This window comes from Arachis hypogaea, chromosome 4 (genome assembly GCF_003086295.3).
Source record: "Arachis hypogaea cultivar Tifrunner chromosome 4, arahy.Tifrunner.gnm2.J5K5, whole genome shotgun sequence".
NCBI lineage: Eukaryota > Viridiplantae > Streptophyta > Magnoliopsida > Fabales > Fabaceae > Arachis > Arachis hypogaea.
The window spans coordinates 49,979,261-50,002,883 of record NC_092039.1 but is presented as its reverse complement, the minus strand read 5'-3'; positions in this window follow the sequence as shown (position 1 = coordinate 50,002,883).

The window sequence follows — 23,623 nt, the reverse complement described above, 5'->3', positions numbered from 1 at the left end:
CTCTCTTTATAGTTGCACGTCCAGCCACTCCATATTCACACTGCTGCTTATGCTACCACACAACCTCCTTCCATCATTGGTCGCCGCAACGGCTCCATTGCAAATGCTGCAACGCCTCACGCATTTGGACATAGAGAAAAATTACGGATTATGCCACCGTGTCGCACCACAAATTAAATTAGTGAGTGAGACCTGCCGCCTCATACCATAGCCGTACGACCTCCTCCTGCCACCGGTTGCCCTGCCTCCTCCATCACAAACGTTGTAGCGTCATACGCATTTGGACATAGAAGAAGGTCGCGGATTACACCACAGCGACACGACATAAACCCAGCGAATGGAATAACTACTCGTCTGCCACCAACCACGTCGTGCTCTGCCCGGTGGACGACGAAAAGGACATCATGCTCCGCCACATCCTTGCAATAGTTTTTTAGTCGCGTCCTTTCCCTTCATCTCCTCGCGCCCTCTTCTTCTTCTTCTTCTTTGTTTTTGATAATTCTTTTTACTAGTTTTGGATGTTTCCTTTATCTAAATTTCGGATGTTTCTTTTTCTTTATGTTTTTTATGTTTTTTTTTTTGTTTTTAGATGATTTTTTAATAATTTTTTAGATGTTTCTCTTCTTGATTTTCGGATGTTTTTTTTAATAATTTTGGATGTCTCATTTTATTAGCTATTGAATTTTTTAAAATGATTTTTAAATATCTCATTTTTCTTAGGTTTTAGATTTTTTGTTATATTTCAAATGTTTTTTTTTTAGGTCTTGGTTATTATTTTTATAACGAGGATCTTCGTCCTCTTGTAGGTTTTTTATTTTTTAAAATGATTTTAGATATCTCTTTTTTGTTAGGTTTTAGATGTTTCTTTTTTTTATGTTTTGGTTGTTTCTTTAATTAAGCTTTAGATATTCTTTTTACAATCACTTGATTTTAGATTTTTTTTTTAGATTTTGAATGTTTCTTTTTATTTGGTTTGAAATATTTCTCATGATAATTTGAAATCAATTTTTTGCTAAATCAATTTTTTGCTAAAAAGAATTCAAAAAAAAAGTTGATAATTGACCGTATTTAACTACATCCCTTATTGGTTATCTAACAACGTTGTTAAATTAAATATAGTATAAGAAAACTTTTGAGTTTGATAATAATAATAATAATAATAATAATAATAATAATAATAATAATATTGCGTTGTGCGATTTAAATTGTATTAGATCATTTTTAATAAATAAATTTAAATTTGATCTAATTTGATAGTACAATTTGTTAAATATAGAATCCAATCAAACTCAAATCAATTTAATTTTGATCTATTTTTTGTTTGAATTATAACATAAGTAATTTTGTTTGCATGAAAAAGTCTCAAGCACCAACAACTTTGATTTATATTGTGCAACACTTTGAGTCAATAGTCCAATATTATTAGCTTAGTATTATATTTGTAGTAAATATTTTTAAATATTATTAATTAATTTTTGATAAAAATAATAAATTATCCTGACATGTAATATTGCTCACAAATTAGTTTATATATGAACACCCCAATTTTTTTCTCGGTGCCCAAACACCATCATTTTTAATAAGTAAATTTAAAATTTGATCTAATTGGATAGTACAATTTGTTAAATATATAATCCAATCAAATTCAAATCAATTTAATTTTGATCTATTTTTTGTTAGAATTATAACATAAGTAATTTTATTTGCATGAAAAAGTCTCAAGCACCAACAACTTTGATTTATATTGTCCAACACTTTGAGTCAATAGTCCAATATTATTAGCTTAGTATTATATTTGTAGTAAATATTTTTATATATTATTAATTAATTTTTGATAAAAATAATAAATTATACTGACATGTAATATTGCTCACAAATTAGTTTATATACGAACACCCCAATTTTTTTCTTGGTGCCCAAATACCCCTGTTTTTGACCATATTGTTTCACACCTTCAACCAAATTGTGCAAGCTTTTATATAATTATAATCTTTGTAAGAGATGAACTAACATCTTCAAGTGTTGTTGTATTATTTCTAGGTTTTGTTTTTCTGTTTTGCTTTTTTAACTGAAGTTTTGACAAGAAAATAGTTTAATTATAAGAACTATATTGAGAGACTAAATTAGAGAGGATTTTTTTAAATAAATAAAAAAATATTTTATTTATTAAAATATATAATTTATAGTATTTTTATGAAAATTCATTCTATCTCTTACTTCGTTTATACTGTAAACGAAATAAAAATGCACGTATTTTGTTTACACTGTAAACGAGATAAGACATGAAACGAAATAGTTGTATCATGTTTATACACGTGGTGTAAAATGGCCTTATTTTATTTACATTGTAAACAAGACACGTGTATTCATATTTCGTTTACACTGTAAACGAGATAAGAGAGGAGACGATCTATATATAGAATTCGTTTATAGCGTCCTTTGGATAAATATTTCATCAATTTCTTCAACTTTTCTCCAACTTCTACTCTTTTCTAATCGTATTATCAAATTACTTAGAGCTTATGGCGCGCGTAAATGTACATGATGTGAACATCAATTGACTAAACACGACATGGCACATCGCTGGGGCAGCCGATTTTGAGATTAGTGTTGTTATTTTTATGTTTATGTTAGAATATATATGTATAGACATACTTAGGGTACTTTTAGAGAACTAGTATACAATATATATTAGATAGATGAATGTATTGTTAGCAAGGGTTAACTGATAGGGTATGATTTTAGATATTAATAAAATTAATTTATTAATTAAATGTTTATTTAATTTGTTTTTATTTAAATTAAGTTATTAAGAATATATTTATTAATTTAGTTATTAATTATTTAAGAAAATATTTTTATTTAAATTAATTTATTAACTATATGTTTATTAATTTAGTTATTAATTATTCAAGTAAATATTTTTATTTAAATTAATTTATTAACTATATGTTTATTAATTTAGTTATTAATTATTCAAGTAAATATTTTTATTTAAATTTAATGTTTCTATTTATTTATTAAATTAATTTACTTATAAGTTAAATAAATTTGTTATGTAAATATTTATTGGGAGATTTTTTTTTTGTTTAACCTTGATAGTTTTATAACTTTATAGATTTTTTATTCATGTTTTTTACTTTTTATCAGAGGCCTCGCCTACTTCTCCTTAGATGACTGAGTCATACAGTTGCACCACCGGATGCCATCGTCCCTTACTCTGAGGGAGGTTGGCTTTGGCGACATGATACCACTCAAAAACTTTGTGTTTGACAACTCCCTAATTACGACATACGTGGAGCGTTGGCATCCTAAGACCCTGACGGGCGAAAAATTGCCGATTAAGAATTTATAATAAAAATAACGTTGTGAGTACAGTTCTTAACCGGCGAAAATCCCACTTATCAATTTAAAAAGGATGTCACAATTCAGAATAAATACTGGGAGTAGAATTCTCAGGTCGTTTCCCAACGAGTTGAAACAAGGTGCGAATTATTGATCAGAAATTTTTCTGAGAAATTTTCGATGTTGGAATTAGAAAAATAAATAATGGAAGATTGAGGTAAGAAATAATAACTTGAGGTGTTATGTATTTGAAATTAAAGGCCTTGGCTAGGAGGAAATTAATTGGAGTTTCTATCCTCGTTTAATTTCTCAAGTTTAATAGTAAGAGTTGTTGCTTTCAATTAATTATCCTTTTGAATTTGCAAAGGAAGGTCGATTGGGTATGCCAACTCTGACTCACAAGTCCTAGTCCCTTCCTAAGGAAAGTCTAGAGTTAGTGAAAATAGAGTAAGGCAACAATTTCAAAGTTCAAATTAACACTTAAGTTTTTTTAACTCAAGGAGTTCCAATTAATTAACTCCAAAGCCAAGTTGGAATTCTACTCTATTGACATGAATGTCATTTTCACAAACATATAGAAGGAGTAGAAAGGAGACATGGTAATTAAAACTGAATTAATGAAACTAAAATTTGTATTGAGAAATGAATTGAAGAAAATTAAACTAATCAATAGGATTAAATATAAAAATGGTTCTTTGCATTAATAAATTCAAAATTAAGAAAATTCGAACATGAATTGGAACAAATAATGAAAAGTAAAAGAGTAAGGTAATAGAAAAGCAAACTAAATGGTGACAACTTCAAGCGAAGGTAGTAGCAGCTCTCTCTAAATCCAATCCAAAAGCGAAAACTATGAAAAATGCTAGAACCCTAGAAGAAGTAGTGTTTTTTTCTCTAGAATTCCAAACTAAAACTAAAACTAAGTGAGAATGAAAGTGTGTCTAAGTCTCAGCTACATCCCTGCCTCTAATCTGGACTTTTGGGCTTGAAACTGGGTGAAAAAGGGCCCAGAAATCGCCTCTAGCGGATTCTGAAGTCTGCAGCACGTGACGGCCTGTTACGCGTATGTGTCATCCACGCGTACTGGTGCACGAATTTGTGATTCGCACAACTAACCAGCAAGTGCACTGGGTCGTCCAAGTAATACCTTACGTGAGTAAGGGTCGATCCCACGGAGATTATTGGTTTGAAGCAATCAATGTTTATTTTATTAATCTTAGTTAGGAGGCCAATAAAGTTATTTGGATTTAGTTGTAAGAAGTCAAAGTATTTAAAATTGTAAGTTAAAATAATAGAGAATAATAGCGTTACTTGTTGTGCAGTAATGGGGAATATGTTGGAGTTTTGGAGATGCTTTGTCCTCTAGCTTCAACTCTTCCTTGAAATCCTTCAACACACGCAAGGCTCCTTCCATGGCAAGCTCTATGTAGGGTGTCACCGTTGTCTGTGGCTACTTCCCATCCTCTCAGTGAAAACGTTCCTATGCTCTGTCACAGCACGGCTAATCATCTGTCGGTTCTCAATCAGGTTGGAATAGAATCTATTGATTCTTTTGCGTCTGTCACTAACGCCCAGCCCTCAGGAGTTTGAAGCACGTCACAGTCATTCAATCCCGGAATCCTACTCGGAATACCACAGACAAGGTTTAGACTTTCTGGATTCTCATGAATGCCGCCATCAATCCGGCTTATACCACGAAGATTCTAATTAAGGAATCTAAGAGACGTTCATTCAATCTGATGTAGAACGGAGGTGGTTGTCAGGCACACGTTCATGGATTGAGGAAGGTGATGAGTGTCACGGATCATCACCTTCTCCATAATTAAGCGCGAATAAACATCTTAGATAAGAACAAGCGTGTTTGAATGGAAAACAAAGGAATTGTATTAATTCATCGAGACGCCGCAGAGCTCCTCACCCCCAACAATGGAGTTTAGAGACTCATGCCGTCAAAAAGTATGTAATTCAGATCTGAAAATGTCATGAGGTACAAGATAAGTCTCTAAAAGTTGTTTAAATAGTAAACTAGTAACCTAGGTTTACAAAAAATGAGTAAACTAAGATAATTGGTGCAGAAATCCACTTCTGGGGCCCACTTGGTGTGTGCTGGGGCTGAGATCAAAGCTATCCACGAGTAGAGGCCTTTCTTGGCGTTAAACTCCAGGTTATGACGTGTTTTGGGCGTTCAACTCCGGATCATGACGTTTTTCTGGCGTTTAACTCCAGACAGCAGCATGAACTTGGCGTTCAACGCCAAGTTACGTCGTCTATCTTCGCGCAAAGTATGGACTATTATATATTGCTGGAAAGCCCTGGATGTCTACTTTCCAACGCCGTTAAGAGCGCGCCAATTGAACTCCTGTAGCTCCAGAAAATCCATTCCGAATGCAGGGAGGTCAGGATCCAACAGCATCAGCAGTCCATTTTCAGCCTAAGTCAGATTTTTGCTCAGCTCCCTCAATTTCAGCCAGAAAATACCCGAAATCACAGAAAAATACACAATCTCATAGTAAAGTCCAGAAATATGATTTTTGCCTAAAAACTAATAATATTCTCCTGAAAACTAACTAGAACATGCTAAAATCTACATGAAATTACCCCCAAAAAGCGTATAAAATATCCGCTCATCACAACACCAAACTTAAATTGTTGCTTGTCCTCAAGCAACCAGATAAATAAAATAGGCTTTAACAGAAATTAAGAAGTAATAATATTTTAGAGTTTTAAATGAAGCTCAGATTCTTTTTAGATGAGCGGGGCTTGTAACTTTTTGTTCCTGAACAGTTTTGGCATCTCCCTGTATCTTTTGAATTTCAGAATGATTGGTACCCTTAGGAACTCAGAATTCAGATAGTATTATTGACTCTCCTAGTGTAGTATGTTGATTCTTGAACACAGTTATTTTATGAGTCTTGGCTGTGGCCCTAAGCACTTTGTTTTCCAGTATTACCACCAGATACATAAATGCCACAGACACATGACTAGGTGAACCTTTTCAGATTGTGACTTAGCTTTGCTAAAGTCCCCAGTCAGAAGTATCCAGAGCTCTTAAGCATACTCTGTTTGCCCTTGGATCACAACTTTAACCACTCAGTCTCAAGTTTGTAACTTGGACCTGCATGCCACAAGCACATGGTTAGGGACAGCTTGGTTTAGCCGCTTAGGCCTGGATTTTATTTCCTTGGGCCCTCCTATCCATTGATGCTCAAAGCCTTGGATCCTTTTTTTTCCTTACCTAGGGCTCATGGCTTTTTTTTTTTGACTGCTTTTTCTTGCTTCAAGAATCAATTTCATGATTTTTCAGATCATCAATAATATTTTTCGTGTTCCTCATCCTTTCAGGAGCCAATATTCATCAAATTCAAAGTACAAATTATGCACTGTTCAAGCATTCATTCAGAGAACAAAAAGTATTGCCACCACATATAATTAATTATAATTTTTATTATTGAGAACTCGAAAAATATAGATTACTTCTTTATTCTAAAAAAATCTACTACTTTATTTATGCCTGATGATGATGAGAAAAATAAATTATAGCTTAATTGGAAATAAAATCAAAATAGACATACTAATTACTACTGCTATATATCTCCTAAGGTGAATTTCTAAAATAAAAACGCTATCACTAAGTTAAAGCAGAAAAAATTGGAACTCAACAACCTTTTGTTTTGAGGAAGGAATGTTCCTCTAATCTTTGGGGTGTTGTTCAAGGATTAATTTTTGGCGCTTCAGCTCCCTTAGATCACGCCCTTGCTCTTCCTGTTCCTTAAGCAGTTTGCAAAGCATGCTACTTTGATTATTCTGTTCTTCCTTTATTTGGTCCATAGCTTCTTGCAATCTGGAAATAGAAGCCTCAAGATGTTCCCAATATTCAAATTGGGGCAGTTCTGGGAGGGCTTCTTGTGCTCTCCTCTTAGTTGAATCATCTTGTTGCTGTTGTCTGACTATTGATATTCCAGTAATGGGCTTTTCAATTAGGATATATTCAGTTATTCCCATCTTTACTCCAGCATCTTTGCAAAGCATAGAAATTAAGCTTGGATAAGCCAATCTGGCGTCCTTAGAATTCCTGTTTGCTATTTTGTATAGCTCACATGAGATCAGCTGATGGACTTCCACTTCTTTTCCCAACATGATGCAGTGAATCATTACTGCTCTTTTGATAGTGACTTCAGAGCGGTTGCTAGTGGGCAATATGGAACGCCCTATGAAATCCAGCCAACCTCTGGCTACTGGTTTTAGATCTTCCCTTTTTAGTTGAACTGGGATGCCAGTCGTGCTGGTGGTCCATTTGGCTCCAGGGATGCATATATCTTCCAGAACTTTGTCCAGCCCTTTATTGACCCTCATCATTCTCCTATTAAAGGAGTCTGGGTCATCTTTCAGTTGGAGAAGCTTAAATATCTCCCTGATCTTGTCAGAATTGGTATGAATGATCTTTCCCCTGACTACAGTCCGATGGTCAAAGAGAGCAGCTCCAATGATTCTTTGCCTTTCTGTCTGCCATAGATTAGCATAAAATTCCTAAACCATGTTCTTTCCTACTTTCGTTTCAGGATTGGCCAGAATTTCCCAATTCCTGTTTCAAATTTGCTCTTGGATCTCCGGATATTCATCTTCTTTCAGATCAAATCTGACTTCCGGGATCACTGATCTGTGACTCATTATCTTGTAGTAATGGTCTGAATGTTCTTTAGTTAAGAACTTCCCTTGATTCCAAAGTGGCTTTGGAGTGCTTTCTTTCTTGCCTCTTGGGTTGGGTTGTTTTCCTTTAGGAGCCATGATCTTTAGTGGGTATGTTTTTGTGATCACGGATAAAACACACCAAACTTAGAGCTTTGCTTGTCCTCAAGCAAAAGAAAAGAAAGAAGAGGGATAGAAGGAGAGCAAGAGTTGGATGGTGATGATGAGGAGGGCACCGAATACAATATATAGGGAGGGGGGTGGGTAATTTTCGAAAATAAGAAAAAGATAAGATAGAAGATATGATTTTAAAAGATATGATCAGAAAAAGATATAATTTAAAAAGAGAAAGATATGAATAATAAATTAAAAGATAAATTTGAAATTTTTAATTTTGAAAAAGATTTTAAAAAGATAATTGATTTTTGAAAATAAACTTAAAAGAGTTGGATTGGATTGGAAAACCATTTGGCTTTATGAATTAAGATATATTTAATATTTTTGAAACGTAGATTTTTAGAAATCAGGGTTTTTAGAAATTAGGATAAAAACTTTTGGAATTGAAGATGATATTTTGAAACATGTTTATGCAAGAAATCATGAATTGAAACATAAAATTTTTGAAAAATTATGAAGAAAAACGAAATTGTACCTCCTCCCACCATCCTGGCGTTAAACGCCCAAATGATGCATGTTTTGGGCGTTTATCGCCCAATTGTTGCTTCTCCTGGGCGTTCAACGCCCAGCTGATGCTTCTTTCTGGCGTTGAACGCCAGAAAGTCCTTTGTTACTGGGCATTTTTCTGAACGCCCAGGATGCTAGCAGACTGGCGTTAAACGCCCAGAAGGTGCTTCTTTCTGGCGTTTAACGCCCAGAAGATGCTCCTTTCTGGCGTTTAACGCCCAGATGGCTACCCTTATTGGCGTTAAACGCCCAGTGGGTGCTTCTTTTGGGCGTTCAACGCCCAAAGTATTTCTTACTGGCTTTTTCACGCCAGTGAGCTTCCAATTTTCCTTGTAACTTTGTGACTTCAACCAATTGCTATTTCACCTTTTGAAGATACTGTAGCATCTACCTGTAAAACTTCAAATTATTAGAAAAATGAATGAAATTAAATTTTGTGATTGGCATGGGTTGCCTCCCAGTAAGCGCTTCTTTAATGTCATTAGCTGGACTATCACTGATCTTCAATTAAGTCTCAGTCTTGAGCATTCTTGCTCGAAATTACCTTCAAGATAGTGTTTAACTCTTTGTCCATTAACAATGAACTTTTTGTTAGAGTCATTATCCTGAAGTTCTATGTATCCATATGGTGATACGCTTGTGATTACATATGGACCTCTCCACCGGGATTTTAATTTCCCGGGGAATAATTTGAGCCTTGAATTAAATAGCAGAACTTTCTGTCCTGGCTCAAAGACTCTGGATGACAATTTCTTATCATGCCATCTTTTTGCTTTCTCCTTGTAAATTTTTGCATTCTCGAAAGCATTGAGTCTAAATTCCTCTAGCTCATTTAACTGGAGCAATCGTCTTTCTCCAGCTAACTTGGCATCAAGGTTCAGGAATCTGGTTGCCCAGTAGGCCTTGTGTTCCAGTTCCACTGGCAAGTGACACGCCTTTCCATACACAAGCTGGTATGGAGAGGTCCCTATGGGGGTCTTGAATGCTGTTCTATATGCCCACAGAGCATCATCCAAGCTTCTTGCCCAATACCTTCTACGGTTAATTACAGTCCGTTCCAGGATTCTTTTAAGTTCTCTATTTGAGACTTCAGCTTGCCCATTAGTTTGTGGGTGATATGGAGTAGCTACCCTGTGGTTGACTCCATAACGTACCAGAGCAGAGTAAAGCTGTTTATTACAGAAATGAGTGCCCCCATCACTGATTAACACTCTAGGGATACCAAATCTGCTGAAGATATGTTTCTGGAGGAATTTTAACACTGTTTTAGTGTCATTAGTGGGTGTTGCAATAGCCTCCACCCATTTGGATACATAATCCACTGCCACCAGAATATAAGTGTTTGAGTATGATGGTGGGAAGGGTCCCATGAAGTCAATGCCCCATACATCAAACAACTCAATCTCCATGATTCCTTGTTGAGGCATGGCATAACTGTGAGGTAGGTTGCCTGATCTTTGGCAACTATCACAATTAAGCACAAACGCTCGGGAATCTTTATAGAGAGTAGGCCAGTAGAAGCCACTTTGGAGGACTCTTGTGGCTGTTCGTTCACTTCCAAATGTCCTCCATACTGTGATCCATGGCAATGCCAAAGGATCTTCTGTGCTTCTTCTTTAGGCACACATCTACGGATTACTCCGTCTGCACATCTCTTAAAGAGATATGGTTCATCCCAAAGATAGTACTTTGCATCTGTGATTAATTTCTTTGATTGCACCCTACTGTACTCTTTGGGTATGAATCTCACTGCCTTGTAGTTTGCAATGTCTGCAAACCATGGCACTTCCTGGATGGCAAACAGTTGCTCATCCGGAAAGGTTTCAGAGATCTTAGTGAGAGGGAGGGACGCCCCTTCCACTGGTTCTATTCGGGACAGGTGATCTGCCACTTGATTCTCTGTCCCTTTTCTGTCTCTTATTTCTATATCAAACTCTTGCAGAAGTAACACCCATCTGATGAGTCTGGGTTTTGAATCCTGCTTTGTGAGTAGATATTTAAGAGCAGCATGATCAGTGTACACAATCACTTTTGATCCTACTAAATAGGATCTGAATTTGTCAATGGCATAAACCACTGCTAGTAGCTCTTTTTCTGTGGTTGTGTAATTCTTCTGTGCATCATTTAGAACACGGCTGGCATAGTAAATGACGTGCAGAAGCTTGTCATGCCTTTGTCCCAACACTGCACCAATGGCATGGTCACTGGCATCACACATCAATTCAAATGGTAATGTCCAGTCTGGTGCAGAGATGATTGGTGCAGTAACCAATTTAGCTTTCAGAGTCTCAAATGCCTGCAGACACTCTTTATCAAAGATAAATGGCGTGTCAGCAGCTAACAGGTTGCTCAGAGGTTTGGCGATTTTTGAAAAATCTTTTATGAACCTCCTATAGAATCCTGCATGCCCCAGAAAGCTTCTGATTGCCTTAATATTAGCAGGTGGTGGTAATTTTTCAATTACTTCTACCTTAGCTTGATCCACCTCTATTCCCTTGTTCGAAATTTTGTGCCCAAGGACAATTCCTTCAGTCACCATAAAGTGACATTTTTCCCAGTTTAAAACCAGGTTAGTCTCTTGGCATCTTTTCAGAACAAGTGCTAAATGGTTAAGGCAGGAGCTGAATGAGTCTCCAAATACTGAGAAGTCATCCATGAAGACTTCCAGAAATTTTTCCACCATATCAGAGAAAATTGAGAGCATGCACCTCTGAAAGGTTGCAGGTGCATTGCACAGGCCAAATGGCATCCTTCTGTAAGCAAATACTCCAGATGGACATGTGAATGCCGTTTTCTCTTGATCCTGGGGATCTACTGCAATTTGATTATAACCTGAATATCCATCCAGGAAGCAGTAGTATTCATGACCTGCTAGTCTTTCTAGCATCTGGTCTATGAATGGTAAAGGAAAATGATCCTTTCTGGTGGCTGTATTGAGCCTTCTATAATCAATGCACATACGCCACCCTGTAACTGTCCTTGTAGGAACCAGTTCATTTTTTTCATTATGAACCACTGTCATGCCTCCTTTCTTAGGGACAACTTGGACAGGGCTCACCCAGGGGCTGTCAGAAATAGGATAAATAATCCCAGCCTTTAGTAATTTAGTGACCTCTTTCTGCACCACTTCTTTCATAGCTGGATTCAGCCACCTTTGTGGTTGAACCACTGGCTTGGCGTCATCCTCCAGCAAGATTTTGTGCATGCATCTGGCTGGGCTAATGCCCTTAAGATCACTAATGGACCACCCAAGAGCTGTCCTGTGCATCCTTAGCACTTGAATTAGTGCTTCCTCTTCCTGTGGCTCTAAGGTAGAGCTTATAATTACAGGAAAAGTATCACCTTCTCCCAGAAATGCATATTTCAGGGATGGTGGTAATGGTTTGAGTTCGGCTTTTGGAGGTTTCTCCTCTTCTTGAGGGATTTTCAGAGGTTCTATTATCTTCTCTGATTCCTCCAAATCAGGCTGAACATCTTTAAAGATGTCCTCTAGCTCTGATTCGAGACTCTCAGCCATATTGACCTCTCTTACCAGAGAGTCAATAATATCAACACTCATGCAGTCATTTGGGGTATCTGGATGTTGCATGGCTTTGACAACATTCAACTTAAACTCCTCCTCATTGACTCTCAAGGTTACTTCCCCTTTTTGGACATCAATGAGGGTTCGACCAGTGGCTAGGAAAGGTCTTCCTAGAATGAGAGTTGCACTCTTGTGCTCCTCCATTTCCAGCACCACAAAGTCAGTAGGAAAGGCGAATGGCCCGACCTTGACAATCATGTCTTCAATCACTCCTGATGGGTATTTAATGGAGCCATCAGCAAGTTGAAGACATATCCTGGTTGGTTTGATTTCTTCAGTCAAACCAAGCTTTCTGATAGTAGATGCAGGTATTAGATTGATACTTGCCCCAAGATCACATAAAGCTTGCTTGGTACAAGTACCTTCTAATGTGCATGGTATCATAAAGCTTCCAGGATCTTTAAGCTTCTCAGGTAAGCTCTTCAGAATGACTGCACTGCATTCTTCAGTGAGGTAAACTCTTTCAGTCTCCCTCCAATCCTTCTTATGACTTAAGATCTCTTTCATGAACTTAGCATAAGAGGGTATTTGCTCAAGTGCTTCTGCAAACGGAATCTTTATTTCAAGAGTCCTGAGATAGTCTGCAAAGCGGGCAAATTGCTTATCCTGTTCCGCTTGGCGGAGTTTTTGAGGATAAGGCATTTTGGCTTTGTATTCCTCAACCTTAGTTGCTGCAGGTTTATTACTTACAGAAGTGGGTTGGGAAGCCTTTTTAGAAGGGTTGTTATCAGCACTTGTATGTGACTGATCACCCACTGGCATTTGAATGCCAGGGGTAGAAGCTGGAGTGGCGTTAGACGCCATCTCCCCATTTGTTACTGGCGTTTGAACGCCAGAACCATGTTCCCTTTGGGCGTTCAACGCCGGATTCATGCTTGTTTCTGGCGTTGAACGCCAGGAATGAGTATGGTCTGGGCGTTCAGCGCCAGCATCATTCCTCTCTGGGCTCTGATCGTCCTCAGAGGGATTTTGAGTAGAAATCTGTTCATTTCTTGGCTTCCTGCTGCTTTGAAGTGAGTTATTCAATGTTTTCCCACTTCTTAGTTGAACTGCTTGGCATTCTTCTGCTATTTGTTTTGACAGTTGTTTTTCTGTCTGCTTTAATTGCACTTCCATATTCCTGTTAGCCATTCTTGTTTCCTGTAATATTTCCTTGAATTCGGCTAGCTGCTGGGTTAGAAAGTCTAATTGCTGATTAATTTCATTAGCCTGATCCACCGGACTGAGTTCAACAGTTACTGTTCTAGCTTCTTCTTTCATGGAAGATTCACTGTTTAGATACAAATGCTGATTTCTGGCAACTGTATCAATAAGCTCTTGAGCTTCTTCAATTGTTTTTCTCATATGTATAGATCCACCAGCTGAGTGGTCTAGAGAAATCTGAGCTTTTTCTGTAAGCCCATAGTAAAAGATGTCTAATTGCACCCATTCTGAAAACATTTCAGAGGGGCATTTTCTTAGCATCTCTCTGTATCTCTCCCAGGCATCATAAAGGGATTCATTATCTCCTTGTTTGAAGCCTTGGATGCTTAGCCTCAGCTGTGTCATCCGTTTTGGAGGGAAATAGTGATTCAGAAATTTTTCTGACAGCTGTTTCCATGTTTTTATGCTGTTCTTAGCCTGGTTATTTAACCACCTCTTAGCTTGATCTTTTACAGCAAATGGAAACAGTAATAATCTGTAGACATCCTGATCCACTTCTTTATCATGTACTGTGTCAGCAAATTGTAAAAATTGTGCCAAAAACTCTGTAGGTTCTTCATGTGGAAGACCAGAATACTGGCAGTTTTGCTGCACCATGATAATGAGCTGAGGATTCAACTCAAAGCTACTAACTCCAATGGAGGGTATACAGATACTACCCCCATATGAAGCAGTAGTGGGGTTAGCATATGACCCCAGAGTCCTCTTGGACTGTTCATTCCTACTTGCTTCCATATTGGATTACAAGAGATAATTTATATGTTGATTTTATTTATTTTATAAGAGTGGAATAAATAAAAACAAAATATATAAAAAGAAGTTAAAAATATATATATATATATATATTTTTTTTTTGAATTTTATGATGAAAGAGAAAAACACACAAAAGGCACAAGACTTAAAATTTTTAAATCTAATGCTCCTTATTTTCGAAAATTTTTGGAGGGAAAACACCAAGGAACACCAAACTTAAAAATTTTAAGATCCAGACACAAGAAAAACTCAAGAACAATTTGAAGATTCACAAGAACACCAAGAACAAAAGAAAGAACACCAAACTTAAAATTTTTAGAAAACTTTAATAAAATTTTCGAAAATTATAAAGAGATTAACAAGAAAGAACACCAAACTTAAAATTTGGCACAAGATTCAATCCAAGAAAAATTATTTTTGAAAAAGGTTCCAAAGGGTATAACCAATTATCAAGAACAACTTAAATATCAAGGAAGAACCAAGAACACTAATACAAAAATTTTAAGGAAAATATAAAATATGTAGTTAACACCAAACTTAAAATAAGACACTAAATTCATGAAAAATCAACAATTAATTAAGAAAAATAATAATTTTGAAAAGAAATTTTTGAAAAGAAACTATCCTATCAAAATTTAATGACTCTGTAACAACAAAAATAAATTATTCCTGATCTAAGAAATAAAATATGCCTTCAATTGTTCAAACTCAATAATCCCCGGCAACGGCGCCAAAAACTTGGTGCACGAATTTGTGATTCGCACAACTAACCAACAAGTGCACTGGGTCGTCCAAGTAATACCTTACGTGAGTAAGGGTCGATCCCACGGAGATTATTGGTTTGAAGCAATCAATGTTTATTTTATTAATCTTAGTCAGGAGGCCAATAAAGTTATTTGGATTTAGTTGTAAGAAGTCAAAGTATTTAAAATTGTAAGTTAAAATAATAGAGAATAATAGCATTACTTGTTGTGCAGTAATGGGGAATATGTTGGAATTTTGGAGATGCTTTGTCCTCTGGCTTCAACTCTTCCTTGAAATCCTTCAACACACGCAAGGCTCCTTCCATGGCAAGCTCTATGTAGGGTGTCACCGTTGTCTGTGGCTACTTCCCATCCTCTCAGTGAAAACGTTCCTATGCTCTGTCACAGCACGGCTAATCATCTGTCGGTTCTCAATCAGGTTGGAATAGAATCCATTGATTCTTTTGCGTCTGTCACTAACGCCCAGCCCTCAGGAGTTTGAAGCACGTCACAGTCATTCAATCCCAGAATCCTACTCGGAATACCACAGACAAGGTTTAGACTTTCCGGATTCTCATGAATGCCGCCATCAATCCGGCTTATACCACGAAGATTCTAATTAAGGAATCTAAGAGACGTTCATTCAATCTGATGTAGAACGGAGGTGGTTGTCAGGCACACGTTCATGGATTGAGGAAGGTGATGAGTGTCACGGATCATCACCTTCTCCATAATTAAGCGCGAATAAACATCTTAGATAAGAACAAGCGTGTTTGAATGGAAAACAAAGGAATTGTATTAATTCATCGAGACGCCGCAGAGCTCCTCACCCCCAACAATGGAGTTTAGAGACTCATGCCGTCAAAAAGTATGTAATTCAGATCTGAAAATGTCATGAGGTACAAGATAAGTCTCTAAAAGTTGTTTAAATAGTAAACTAGTAACCTAGGTTTACAAAAAATGAGTAAACTAAGATAATTGGTGCAGAAATCCACTTCTGGGGCCCACTTGGTGTGTGCTGGGGCTGAGATCAAAGCTATCCACGAGTAGAGGCCTTTCTTGGCGTTAAACTCCAGGTTATGACGTGTTTTGGGCGTTCAACTCCGGATCATGACGTTTTTCTGGCGTTTAACTCCAGACAACAGCATGAACTTGGCGTTCAATGCCAAGTTACGTCGTCTATCTTCGCGCAAAGTATGGACTATTATATATTGCTGGAAAGCCCTGGATGTCTACTTTCCAACGCCGTTGAGAGCGCGCCAATTGGACTCCTGTAGCTCCAGAAAATCCATTCCGAATGCAGGGAGGTCAGGATCCAACAGCATCAGCAGTCCTTTTTCAGCCTAAGTCAGATTTTTGCCCAGCTCCCTCAATTTCAGCCAGAAAATACCTGAAATCACAGAAAAACACACAATCTCATAGTAAAGTCCAGAAATATGATTTTTGCCTAAAAACTAATAATATTCTCCTGAAAACTAACTAGAACATGCTAAAATCTACATGAAATTACCCCCAAAAAGCGTATAAAATATCCGCTCATCACGTACGCGTCGATGCGCATTCTCCTAATTACGCGTACGCATGCTACACGCGTACGCGTCGATGCACTTTCTCCTGACCATGCGTGCGCGTGCTATACGCGTGCGCGTCAATACTCGCCCATGAAATCCTTGCTTCCTTGTATTCCTTCCTCTTTTGCATGCTTTTTTTCCATCCTCTAAGCCATTCCTGCTTTATATTCCCTGAAAACACTTAACACACATATCATGACATCGAATGGAAATAAGAGAGGATTAAAAATAACGAATTTAAGGCCAAATAAGCATATTTTCAATCATAGCATCAATTTAGGAAGGAAAATGTAAAACCATACATTTTATATGAATGAGTGTATAAAAGATTGATAAAATCCACTCTATTTAGCATAAGATAAACCATAAAATAGTGGTTTATCAATCTCCCCACACTTAAACACTAGCATGTCCTCATGCTAAGCTCAAGGAAACCAAAAGAGTAAAGGAGGAAAGGTGAGACTTATGCAATGCAACCTATCTATATGAATACAACTACATGCTAAAATGTTTCTACCTACTTGGTTAAGAGTAAATAAACTCTCCAAGACAGACATAAATAGATTTCACTAATTCAAATCACACAATAAGATACAACTAAACTTATAAGAAGAAAGCTCATGAAAGTCGGGAACATAAAGTTGAGCATTGAACCCTCACTGGAAGTGTATTTGCACTCTAATCACTCAAGTGTCTAGGGTTAATCCACTCTAGTCTCCTCTAGTCATACTTTCTAAAACTTTGTTCTTCATCTAACCAATAAACAACTATTTACTGTACAAATACAAACATCATGAGGGATTTTCAAAGTTGTAATGGGGCTAAGGTAAGGGTGAGGATATATGTATGGTCAAGTGAGCTATGATTTGAATCTTTGACTAACCTAAGTTCGCGCCTAACACATACACACACTATATATAATTCTCAAATCATGCTTAGCTACCCAAATTCCCATTTTCGCAAACTTTCACTCACTCATGTATCAATTTTAATTCCATCACATATGCATTGATCTTTTTATTGAACTTAACAATGGGGTAATTTTATCTCTTATCCATTTATTCCTTTTCTCTCTTTTTTTTTAATTGAAAGCATAATATATCATCGCATATGGTTTCTCTAATTTTCTACACGAGTGAGCATCCAAATTCCCAATATTTATCAATAAAAGCAAAAAATACATTCTCATCAACTATAGTTCCCATATTTTTCCACACTTAGTTGACACACACAATCTCTATCTTAAGCTAACCAAAGATTCAAATAGGGTAATTAATTGTTTTTCCGCTTAAGGCTAGTGATGTGATAATATAAAGAACAAATGGGGGTTAAAAAGGCTCAAAGTGGGAAAGGAAGGTAAATGGAATGGTAGGCTATTTGGGATAAGTGAGCTAATACCAAATGATGGCCTTAATCACATGTATGCATGAATATACAGTAAACAATGGACAAAAAGAATGGAACAAAGCACAGATTGCAATCATAGAGAAGGGAACACACAAGAAGAAAAATCATGGTTAAATAATGTAACCATATAATTAAGCTCAAAATCTCACGGGTTGTGTGTTCTTTAGCTCTAAACCATGTTCCAAATTAAAATCTTCAAACAAGCTTAACAAATTTTTTTATTTGAATTAATGAAATACTATAGAATAGTGTCTTGAGAAAGAATATATCAGTCAACCAAATAGTATCTAAATGCAAACAACTACTGCTAGTCATGTACGTTATTCTATGTAACAAAAGAAAGGTAAAATATTGGTGTTGAGAGAGAGAGAGGAGAGAGAGAGAAGAGAGAGAGAGAGAAGAGAGAGAGAGAGAGAGAGAGAGAGAGAGAGAGAGAGAGAGAGAGAGAGAGAGAGAGAGAGAGAGAGATAGAGAGAGAGAGCTGTTACCACCGAAAGTCATTCCAACCTCCCCACACTTAAGGTTTGGCACGGTCTTCTGTGCCATCAGTGATGAAAAGAGTGGTGGTGAGAGCATTGCTTCCACTTTCTGGCACATCATGGCTCTCCATGCTTCAAGGAGAAGTGGAATCCGGGGTGTCTGTCTCTTCTCTAAGCGGTTGGGTGCCAACAATCAACTCCGTTATGTGGGTATATCGGCGCTTGTTACGGCGCTCCATTCGCTTAGCCTACCGGTCTTGCTGGTCTAACCTTTCAAGGATCTGAAGGAGCAGCTGATTGGTTGAAGGTGCTTGTGGTGTGGATGATGGTGGAGTGGAGGGAGAAAGAGCGTTGTTGGCCAGGCCTTCAGTCTGGCTTGCAGTTGGTGCTGGAGGCCTGATGTAATTCCCACTCGGGACATACAGATCATCTCGAGAAACCATGGCCTTCGTATCTCCTGCTCGATAGGAAACTCCCGCTGCAGAGACCAAATCTGTAACTAATGCGGGGAAGAGTAGGTTGCTCGCTATGTGTACATGCTCCATAGCATGCCGGATGATGCGAGGCAAGTTCAGTGGATGCTTCATCAAAATGCACCGTATTAGGACTGCCATGTCTGTAGTGAAGGTTGACTCATGGGTGTTCGGAAGGACGTAATAAGATAGAATCTGAGTCCACACGCTCCTCGAAAGTAAGTACAGAGGTGGAGATGCCCTTGGTTCTAACCCGCTGTTGTCCATAGATCCAGTTGCTGTCAGGTAGGGCGATGACGCCTAGGACGCTTTTCCAATCAAAAGTGTAAGCCTGGCGTTCTAGCTGGGCTGCTTGATAAACATCCAATCCCTCTGGGCTAGTTGGAAGATCCAATACCCTCTGTATGGCACCTTCGAAGACGGGAACTTGCTTTTCGCAAACATAGACATATTGCAAGGTGGAAGAGTGAACGTTGGAGTAGAATTTAACTACCCAAGATAAGTTGGCCTCTCGCGGCTGTCTTCTTAAGAATCCTCACTGCCTCCTTTCGATGCGGGGCTCCACAAAGTCAAAAAAATGTGTCGGAGGGATCAGGAGGTGTTCATTATTGTAGTTCCTTTCCGCCAGAAGGGGGAACCTCTGCTCACAGTAACAGTTGATGAACCGTGCGGAATCGCGTGCAGAAAATGCTTTTTCCGCTTCATCCACTTGGATGATCCTCTTCACCCTCTTAGTAGGTGGTTTGACTGTTGTGGAGAGTTGTTCCTTAGCCAGTGCTCTTTTAGTTCATCTCCTCACCGGTATCTTGTTAGAAGCTTTTTTGTTTCCCTTTTTGGTGGCCATCCTAAAAAAAAGAGAAAGAAAAGTGATATCAAGGTTAAATAGCTAACACCGGAAGGAGAAAAGTCCTAGTGATAATCAATGCCAAAGGAGAAGATAGTATCTTGAATACATCGTCGCGACAACATGCAAGTAGAACATCAAGTAACATCATGAAGGCATATCATAACAACTAGATGCAAGAGGATTAAAAGCATGCAAGTAAAAGCATGAGAAGCATAGCTCTAGCATCAATAGCAAAATGATTATCACATGTAACAAAAGAATAAGCACTTTCATGTTGACAATTGATGACTAATATACTCAATACACGATGGATTGCAAGGTTTTGTGAAAAAGAGGCACTAAAGTATAAGCATAAAATAATAGAAAAATCAAAATGCCCTGAGAGATTTTTTACAAACACTTGGTATGCACTTTTAAAAGTTGAAAGTAAGGTAATTAATCCAAGCATGTATGAGACCTAGAATAAAATGTCAATTGTCAAATCAATCCTCAAAATATCCACAAGCAAATATATGGCAAAGAAATTACCCAAATAAATCTCTAATACCAACATAATCATCCGAAAATTGGGAGGAGAAGAGAGAAAGAAAAAAAAGCTTAAAAAGAAGATGAAAATAGGGAGGTAATTTAGGGTGAGAGAAAAGTAATAAGAATGGAGGAAGAAGAAATTAAGAAAGAGAGAAGAGGAAGAATGAATAAGAGAGTAAGAAAAAGAAGAAAAATAAAGGATTAGGATTTGAAAAGAAAAGAACAGAAAAAGAGGTTTGAAACAACGCTGAACAGGGCAGCGCACTGAATGAGTGACGCGGCGTAACCAACGCGTACACGTAACCCACGCGTACGCGTGGGTGAGCTAAAAGGTAAGAGATGTGTAAGCGTCGGTCACGCATGCGCGTGACCAGGATCTATGCAAAATGCACGAATCCATCCTCACTCCCGCACAACTCTCTGTTCAAAATACCCATTTACGCCAATTTACACGCCCACACATACGCATCATAGATGCTTACGCGTGGGTTGTTAAAGTAACAGGCGAAGCGTAAGCGTCGGCCACACATACGTGTGACCACTGGACGTGCTAGACGCTCGATTCCAGTGCCAAGGCAGTTCAACTCTCCGGTAAAACACACATTGACGCCGATTTCTACCCCACGCGTACGCGTGGGTCAGCTTGTGCGTGAGGCACCGTTCATGCGCAGTTCCGGTGCAACTCTCTGTCCATTTTTTTAATTTTTACGCACCCACATATGACGCGTACGCGTCATTGATGCTTGCGTGTGGATGCCGCTTTTATATATATATATATATATATATATATATATATATATATATATATATAGATGGAAATATGCAGAGCTGAGAAATAACACTAGTATAAATGAGATAAAAATAATAAAAAGGGAAGATCATACTATGGTTGGTTGACTCCCACCTAGCACTTTTGTTTAACGTCCTTAAGTTGGACGGTCCATGAACTTAGTCCTCTTCTTGTGCTGGATCCTTCAAGAGGAAGATTTTCAGCTCCTTGTTGTTCTTCATCTTCTCACCATGATATAGTTTCAAGCGGTGGCCGTTTACCTTGAAGAAAGGAGACATGGTAATTAAAACTGAATTAATGAAACTAAAATTTGTATTGAGAAATGAATTGAAGAAAATTAAACTAATGAATGGGACTAAATATAAAAATGGTTCTTTGCATTAATAAATTCAAAATTAAGAAAATCCGAACATGAATTAGAACAACTAATGGAAAGTAAAAGAGTAAGGTAATAGAAAAGCAAACTAAATGGTGACAACTTCAAGCAGAGGTAGTAGTAGCTCTCTCTAAATCCAATCCAAAAGCAAAAACTATGAAAAATGCTTGAACCCTAGAAGAGGTATAGTTTTTTTCTCTAGAATTCCAAACTAAAACTAAAACTAAGTGAGAATGAAAGTGTGTCTAAGTCTCAGCTACACCCCTGCCTCTAATATGGACTTTTGGGCTTGAAACTGGGTGAAAAAGGGCCCAGAAATCGCCCCCAGCGGATTCTGAAGTCTGCAGCACGTGACGGCCTATCACGTGTACGCGTCGTTCACGCGTACGCATCGATGCACATTCTCCTTATTACGCGTCTGCGTGCTATACGCGTGCGCGTCGATACTCACCCATGAAATCTTTTCTTTCTCGTATTCCTTCCTCTTTTGCATGCTTCTTTTGCATCCTCTAAGCCATTCCTGCCCTATAATCCATGAAAACACTTAACACACATATTACTGCATCGAATGGAAATAAGAGAGGATTAAAAATAACGAATTTAAGGCCAAATAAGCATGTTTTCAATCATAGCATCAATTTAGGAAGGAAAATGTAAAACCATGAATTTTATATGAATAAGTGTATAAAAGATTGATAAAATCCACTCTATTTAGCACAAGATAAAACATAAAATAGTGGTTTATCAGACCCACACTTTTCACCTGCCACGGGTGAGGGCACTGGTGAATCCATATTTGATGATGATTTTTGGGTAGAATTGAATGGATTTCATCACATAAACTTGCACTTATTCCCTTGAGTAGCATGCTTTTGATTTTTCCTCCCAATTTGTGCTTGATTATAAAAACATACTCTTTTATGCCCAATTTAATCTATTCTATTGTATTTGCCTTCCATTTGATGCCTTGATATTGTTTCTGAGTGATTTCAGGTGTATATGGTAGGAATGGGTTGGAGAAAATGATAGAAGAGCATGCAAAGTGGAGGAAACATGAAGAATCAAAGGGGATGAGTTCAGAGACGTGTGCGTACACACAGCTACTCGTGCGTACGCACAGGCGCCCAATCAAAGTACGTGGATCATTTTGAGCGCGTCGCGCATCCAACCAAGCATCGCCTAGTGTGCGTGCGCATAGCTACTTGTGCGTACGAACAGGAAGGGATTTTCGCAAAAGTATGCGGACGCACATGCCTGTGCGTCCGCACAGGTATCCGTACGTGAATTCATTAATTTGGCACGTGACTTGCGATTTTGAGGCTTTGGAGTCCCATTTTTGAAGTCTTTTAGCGCATATTGGAAGGGAAATAAAGACCATAAGATAGCATATCATTACTATAGTTTAAGAGTAGTGGTAGAAAGTTTTTAGTTTAGTTTTCTCTAAATTTTTCATCATCTCTATTAGGGTTTATATTAAGGTTTTACATTCAAGTGCCATTTCCATTTTTGATCTTGGAGTTTTCTAGCTTCCATTGTAAGTATTCTCTTGTTATTACTCTTTATAGTTACATTGTTCTTACTCTTTCTTCTAATTCAAGTTATAGTTCAATTTTACTTCCCTTTTGCAATTTCAATTTCTTGTTGATGAATTTGATGTTTGATATTTGTTTCATGCTTCCTTGTGTTATTCTTGTTGATTAAGATCGATTGTTGCTTTTAGTTTCAAGCCTTTTCTCATTTTTCCCATGTTTAAGGTTTTTGCCCACCAAGTGTTTGACAAAATGTCAAACATAGTTTTAGGCTAAATTTCTGGCTCTTGGCGTAGGTAAAGTGAGAAATTGGGTTCTTAAAGTTGGAATGTCCAACATTTAGTGTCAATTTTTGGATTGTTAATTATTCTTGTTCCCACTAATGCTAATTTTTTGCTAAGGCCATTAGCAAGAAATTTAGGAATTGTGGGTTAAGAACACTTATGCTCATTTAACTTACTTTCTGATGTTAGGGTTGATCAAGTGAGACTAATCCATCATAACTGTCATAGTTGTGGTTCCAACAAGGAAAGGGCCCTTAGCTCACTCCAAGCCAAGACTCTTTTTATGATTTCAATTTTTCACACACTTCTATGTTAATCTCTTTTATACTTTACTTATTTATA